Source organism: Arachis stenosperma, chromosome 4 (assembly GCF_014773155.1).
Source record: "Arachis stenosperma cultivar V10309 chromosome 4, arast.V10309.gnm1.PFL2, whole genome shotgun sequence".
Taxonomy (NCBI): Eukaryota; Viridiplantae; Streptophyta; class Magnoliopsida; order Fabales; family Fabaceae; genus Arachis; species Arachis stenosperma.
The window spans coordinates 63,580,178-63,586,157 of NC_080380.1; the positions used below are offsets into that span (position 1 = coordinate 63,580,178).

The 5,980-nt window shown below is 38.8% G+C and overlaps 1 non-coding gene across 1 annotated transcript; it reads right to left on the reverse strand.

Moving 5' to 3' along the window:
* Window positions 1–323: 323 nt before the first annotated feature.
* On the reverse strand, window positions 324–431 carry LOC130977194 (small nucleolar RNA R71). The gene has a single exon (XR_009084897.1). It is a non-coding gene; the product is annotated as a small nucleolar RNA R71 (small nucleolar RNA).
* Window positions 432–5,980: the final 5,549 nt, after the last annotated feature.

Consider the following 5,980-nt stretch of genomic DNA (forward strand, 5'->3'; position numbering starts at 1 on the left):
GAAGAAGCATCTCAATCCCTGCTATTGGAGCAAATAACTTTGAGCTGAAACCTCAACTGGTTGCTCTAATGCAACAGAACTGCAAGTTTCATGGACTTCCATCAGAAGATCCCTACCAGTTTTTAACTGAGTTCTTGCAGATCTGTGAGATTGTTAAGACTAATGGAGTAGATCCTGAAGTCTACAGGCTCATGCTTTTCCCCTTTGCTGTAAGAGATAGAACTAGAATATGGTTGGATTCACAACCTAAAGATAGCCTGGACTCATGGGATAAGCTGGTCGCGGCCTTCTTGGCTAAGTTCTTTCCTGCTCAAAAGCTGAGCAAGCTTAGAGTGGATGTTCTGACCTTCAAACAAAAAGATGGTGAATCCCTCTATGAAGCTTGGGAAAGATACAAGCAGATGACCAAAAGCTGTCCTTCTGACATGCTTTCATAATGGACTATTTTGGATATATTCTATTATGGTCTATCTGAATTCTCTAAGATGTCACTGGACCATTCTGCAGGTGGATCCATCCACCTAAAGAAAATGCATGCAGAAGCTCAAAAACTCATTGACATGGTTGCAAATAACCAATTCATGTATACTTCTGAGAGGAATTCCGTGAGTAATGGGATGCCTCAGAGGAAGGAAGTTCTTGAAATTGATGCTCTGAATGCCATATTGGCTCAGAACAAAAGATTGACTCAGCAAGTCAACATAATTTCTCAAAGTCTGAATGGATGGCAAAATGCATCCAGCAGTACTAAAGAGGCATCTTCTGAAGAAGAAGGTTATGATGCTGAGAACCTTGCAATAGCAGAGGTAAATTATATGGGTGAACCTTATGGAAACACCTATAATTCATCATGGAGAAATCATCCAAATTTCTCATGGAAGGACTAACAAAAGCCTCAACAAGGCTTTAATAATGGTGGAAGAAATAGGCTCAGCAATAGCAAGCCTTATCCATCATCTTCTCAGCAACAGACAGAGAATTCTGAGCAGAGCACTTCTAATTTAGCAAACTTGGTCTCTGATCTGTCTAAGGCCACTTTAAGTTTCATGAGTGAAACAAGGTCCTCCATAAGAAATTTGAAGGCACAAGTGGGTCAGCTGAGTAAGAAAATCACTGAAACTCCTCCTAGTACTCTCCCAAGCAACACTGAAGAGAATCCAAAAAGAGAGTGCAAGGCCATTGACATAATCAACATGGCCGAACCTAGAGAGGAAGGAGAGGATGGGAATCCCAATAAGGAAGACTTCATGGGACGTCTCTCAAGCAAGAAGGAGTTCCCTATTGAGGACCTAAAGGAATCTGAGTCTCATATAGAGACCATAGAGATTCCATTAAACCTCCTTCTGCCATTCATGAGCTCTGAAAACTATTCTTCCTCTGAAGAGGATGAAGATGTAACTGGAGAGCAAGTTGCTCAATATCTAGGAGCCATCATGAAGCTGAATGCCAAATTATTTGGTAATGAGACTTGGGAAGGTGAATCTCCCTTGCTCATTATTGAACTAGATACATGGATTTACCTCAAAAGAGATAAGATCCTGGCAAATTCTTAATACCATGTACCATAGACACCATGACCTTTAAGAAGGCTCTGTGTGACCTAGGGTCAGGCATAAATCTTATGCCACTCTCTGTAATGGAGAAGCTGGGGATCATTGAGGTATAGCCTGCCATATTCTCATTGCAAAAGGCAGACAAGTCAGTAAGACAAGCTTATGGATTGGCAGAGGACGTGTTGGTAAAGGTTGAAGGCCTTTATATCCCTGCTGATTTCATAATCTTAGACACTAGGAAGGAGGAGGATGAATGCATCATCCTTGGAAGACCTTTCCTAGCCACAGCAGGAGCTGTGATAGATGTTAACAGATGGGAATTAGTCCTTCAATTGAATGGGTACTACCTTGTGTTTAAGACCCAAGGGTGTTCTTTTGTAATAATGGAGAGGAAGCATGAAAAGCTTCTCTCAGTACAGAGTCAAACAGAGCCCCCACAATCAAACTCTAAGTTTGGTGTTGGGAGGCCACAGCCAAACTCAAAGTTTGGTGTTGAATCCCCACATTCAAACTCTAAGTTTGGTGTTGGGAGTCTACAACATCGACCTGATCACTTGTGAGGCTCCATGAGAGCACTGACGTTAGGATTTTTGCTAGTAAAGAATTTTATAAAAAAATAGTCGCGTTGTAGATATAGATTCTAAACCAACATTAATCCCTTCGTGCAAACGTTTTGGTTGTCACAAGTAACAAACCCTTTGAAATTGATAACCAAGTATTCAAACCTCGGGTCGTCTTCTCAAGGAATTGCAGGGAGGTATGTTCTTATTATTGGCTATGAAAAAGGTAAAATTGGGGGTTTTGGAATTAAGGAAGAAGTATGACAAGTAATTTAAATGACAATTAAAATAAATAAATACTTTAAAGCAAACTTTTGGCAAGGTATGAGAAATTGGAAGTCCAGACTTAGTTATTCTTATCAATAATAAAGAAATTTGAATCTTAATTCCACTTAGTTAACCTTTGCTAAAGCAAAGGAAAGTCAAGGGACTAATTAGTTAGACCTTCGAATCCTATTTATTTCCTAAGAAAAGGTTGGGATTATTGAAGTTCAGTTCAATTAGCAAGATAACAGTTATCAATTATGTTGAGCTAAGATAACTCCTAAGTTACTGATTTCTTAACCAAGACCGAAAGGGAAGGAAATTAAATCTACCGGAATAAGAATATCTTCAGATTGGGAATGATCAATAACATAAATAAAAAGAGCAATATTGAACTGAAATATCTCAAGTAACATTAAATAAGAAAATCATAACATGAATGTAGCATAAGCCAAATAGGCAACATAACTAATACAAGCAAGCATTAATGGTATCTGAAAATAAGAGATAACTGTCAAGCAAAAGAACATTGAACCTGGTAAAAAGATAATTCTTGAAGCAAATAAAATCCTAAAACTAAATCCTAATCCTAAAGAGAGAGAGGAGAGAACCTCTCTCCAACTAAACCTAAATCATGGAAAGTAACTAAAAAATTCGAAGACTCTCTGAATGGATGCATTCCCCCACTTCATAACCTCTGGTCTATGCCTTCTGGACTTGGATTTGGGCCAAAAAGGGCTTCAGAATCCGCTATGAGCATTTTCTGCAATTTCTGGTGCGTGGCCTCTGTCACGCATCCGCGTGGGTCACGCAGTCGCGTCGATTGGAGTTTTCTTTGTCGCGCGGTCACGTCAGTCATGCGGCCGCGTCATAGGTGTTCTTCTTTAGGCGCGCGGTCGCGTCAGTCATGCGGCCGCGTCGCTGTTTCTTCACTCTTGGCACGCGGTCGCGTCGTCCATGCGATCGCGTGGATGCCAGTTTCTCCAAAACTCCGTTTTACGCTTTCCTTCCATTTTTGTATGTTCCCTTTTCCATCCTTCAAGTCATTCCTGCCTTAGAAGATCTGAAACTACTCAACACTAATCATGGCATCGAATGGAAATAAAGGTAATTAAAATAATTAATTCTAAAGCATAGGAAACATGTTTTTCACATACATCACATAATAAGGAAGGGAAAGTAAAACCATACAATTAATATGAATAAGTGGGTGAAGGATTGAATAAATCACTCAGATTAAGCACAAAATATATCATAAAATATGGGTTTATCAACCTCCCCACACTTAAACAATAGCATGTCCTCATGCTATATCCAAGGTAAAAAGTAAGGTTGAAGTGGTTGAATGCCATGCAATGCAATTCTTATCTAAATGCAACTAACTAAATGCATGATACAATTTTAATTTTATTCACTCATATATAAAGCTTACATGTAGTTAAATCAATTCACATTCTCAAGGAATCATATATATATATATATATATATATAGCCAACCTTAGATAATGTTAAAACACTTTTACACTTGAGATGGGAAGAAAAATATTTTATAAACTTGCAAGACAATTAACAAATTAAGCATAGATACATGTTGATCAGTTATTGAACCCTCACTGGATTTTGTGTTTACTCTCTAATCACTCAGTGTTTATTGGGTTAATCATTCTATTCTTCTTTTTATCCTTACTTTCTATAACTTTGTTCTTCATCTAATCAATCAACAATTATAAAATATAGACATACCAAAAAAATCATGAGGTCTTTAATTAAGGTTGTAATGGGGCCAAGGTAAAGGTGAGGGTATATGTGTAAGGCTGGTGGATGAAATTGTGATCCTCAAAGTTGGTCTCTTTGTACTTGTATGAAATTTAAATATTGGCTCTATCAGAAATACCCCAAAGAGATCATGGTATGATGAATTGGGATCTTAATAATCCCTGGTAATGGCACGTGTGATCACAACTCCGTTCAACTTAACCAGCAAGTGTACTGGGTCATCCAAGTAATACCTTACGTGAGTAAGGGTTGATCCCACAGAGATTGTTGGTATGAAGCAAGCTATGGTCACCTTGTAAATCTCAGTTAGGCAGATTAAATGGTTTATGATAAGTTCGAAAATAAATAATAAACAGAAAATAAAATAGTAAATAGTTACTCATATAATTCCATGGTGGGAATTTCAGATAGGCATATGTAGATGCTGTGCTCCTCTCGAATCTCTACTTTCTTATTACATTCATCCAATCCTTCTTACTCCTTTCCATGGCAAGCTGTATGTAGGGCATCACTGTTGTCAATGGTTACATCCCATCCTCTCAGTGAAAATGGTCCTATGCTCTGTCACAGCACGGCTAATCATCTGTCGGTTCTCAATCAAGTTGGAATAGAATCCATTGATTCTTTTGCGTCTGTCACTAACGCCCAGCCTTCAGGAGTTTGAAGCTCATCACAGTCATTCAATCCCAGAATCCTACTCGGAATACCACAGACAAGGTTAGACTTTCCGGATTTCCGGAATCCTACTCGGAATACCACATACAAGGTTAGACTTTCTGGATTCCCATGAATGCTGCCATCTATCTAGCTTATACCACGAAGATTCTGTTGGGGAATCTAAGAGATATGCGCCCGGCCTAAGGTAGAACGGATGTGGTTGTCAGTCATGTGCGTTCATAGGTGAGAATGATGATGAGTGTCACGGATCATCACATTCATCAAGTTGAAGTGTAACGTATATCTTGGAATAAGAATAAAAGAGAATTGAATAGAAAATAATAGTAATTGTATTGAAACTTGAGGTATAGCAGAGCTCCACACCCTTAATATATGGTGTGTAGAAACTCCATCATTGAAAATACATAAGTGAAAGGTTCAGGCATGGCCAAATGGCTAGCCCCCCCAAAACGTGATCAATGGCCTCCTAAGATGAAGAATAAAAAAAAACTGAGACCAAAGATGAAACGTGGTCAAAAGACGACTAATACACTAGTAAAAAGTCTTATTTATACTAAACTAGCTACTAGGGTTTACAGAGGTAAGTAATTGATGCATAAATTCACTTCCGGGGCCCACTTGGTGTGTGTTTAGGCTGAGCTTGATCTATCCACGAGCTAAGGCTTTTATTGGAGTTGAACGCCGAGTTATAGCGTGTTTTGGGCGTTCAACTCCGGGTTGTGACGTGTTTCTGGTGTTTGACTCCAGACAGCAACATGTACTTGGCGTTGAGCGCCACTTTACGTCGTCAATTCCCGAATAAAGTATGGACTATTATATATTGCTGAAAAGATCTGGATGTCTACTTTCCAACGCCGTTGAGAGCGCGCCATTTGGAGTTCGGTAGCTCCAGAAAATTTATTTCGAGTGCAGAGAGGTCAGATTCCAACAGCATCAGCAGTCCTTTTGTCAGCCTTTTTCAGAGTTTTGCTCAAGTCCCTCAATTTCAGCCCAAAATTACCTGAAATCACAGAAAAACACACAAACTCACAGTAAAGTCCAGAAATGTGTATTTAACATAAAAACTAATGAAAACATCCCTAAAAGTAGCTTGAACTTACTAAAAACTACCTAAAAACAATGCCAAAAAGCGTATAAATTATCCGTTCA